This window comes from Sciurus carolinensis, chromosome 4 (genome assembly GCF_902686445.1).
Source record: "Sciurus carolinensis chromosome 4, mSciCar1.2, whole genome shotgun sequence".
NCBI lineage: Eukaryota > Metazoa > Chordata > Mammalia > Rodentia > Sciuridae > Sciurus > Sciurus carolinensis.
The window spans coordinates 108,521,507-108,522,815 of record NC_062216.1 but is presented as its reverse complement, the minus strand read 5'-3'; the positions used below and the strand labels follow the sequence as shown (position 1 = coordinate 108,522,815).

The following is a 1,309-nucleotide window of genomic DNA, read 5'->3' as shown; positions in this document are numbered from 1 at the left end:
AAAGCAACAAATATTTATTGCCATGTATAGCAGAAAATGAAACCTGCAACAAAAGCACTTTGCAAAATATATAAGGAATTGCTGAGCCTGTCTGAACTTGCCCCCACTTTATCCAGTGCAGTTTTGTACAAAGGTAGAAGTTAGTGATCCTGCGGACACCCTACCATCCCAGACCTGGTAGGAGTGGACCAAGGTGTGCCTCGGGGTGGCTCAGTAGGAACCACGTACAGACTTATAGAATGGACCATTCATCCCAGAGAGCTAACCCACAAGAGCAGGACTAGCATATGGAAGGTTACTTCTTAATTTGGGGCTGGGCTTTGATAACCAGGATTAAAAAAGATGTTTCTGCATTTGTGACCAAAAGGTATGCTACCAAGATCTTGTTTAACTTGCTTTAAACTACATAACTACTTTCATTTTCTCCTATCTTCCCCTTTCCCTGTGCTCAGTGCTCACAGTCACCTACTCCCCCTTAATAAGGAATACTTGAGGGATAAACGTGAGATGCAGATCCTTCAACAGATGCCACAGTCCCAACAATCATTCCTGGACCCTAGACAAAGAAAGTCATACTGTTCTTGCCCATTGAAGAGCACATGGTGTGAGGCAGGAAGGCTAGTTTTCATCCTGTTTGTCACCTGGGACACTCTTGTTCCCAGAAATCCTGTGTAGGTTGATGGTAAGAGTACTTTTTCCTCGCCTAGCCTGCACACCAGTGTCAACTTATTACTCAAGGTAAGATGTACTTAACTCTTCTGTGTGGCATCAACTTCTTTTTTTTTTTTTTTTTTTTTTTGCGGTGCTGGGGATTGAACCCAGGGCCTTGTGCTTGTGAGGCAAACACTCTACCAACTGAGCTATATCCCCAGTCTGGCATCAACTTCTTAAGCCCCTATGATCATACTGGCATCTTCTACCCACTACCCCCAGCACTGTTAGCCCTGAGTTTTGGTGGTCCTGGTATAGAAACAGATGACTTGGAAAAGCACTTACCAACCCCATCCCACATCTGTCCATTACCACCTGATTTTACATGGTTCATGAAAGACTGTGTTGGGTACAGAATGGGATGGCTCATTAAATAGCATGGGTGTTTGTAATATCTTAACTTCTGGTCCTGTGCCATCCCTCTAGCTCTGAAAATGCCAGAGTAAGAGATGGACATATGGAGTTTATCCTTTCCCTTTTTCCACTGGATGGGCCAAAGTGAGATGGAGTGAGATGTATTCTCTCTGGGAGATCACATACCCAAGTGAGTCAGAAAAGTGTTATGCTCTCAGGCCCTGTTAAAGAAGCAACATGCAGA

At 44.1% G+C, this 1,309-nt stretch overlaps 1 non-coding gene across 1 annotated transcript; it reads right to left on the bottom strand.

The window, feature by feature from the left end:
* Positions 1–797: 797 nt before the first annotated feature.
* Trnav-cac (transfer RNA valine (anticodon CAC)) lies at positions 798–871 on the bottom strand. The gene has a single exon. It is a non-coding gene; the product is annotated as a tRNA-Val (tRNA).
* Between the last annotated feature and the right edge of the window lie 438 nt (positions 872–1,309).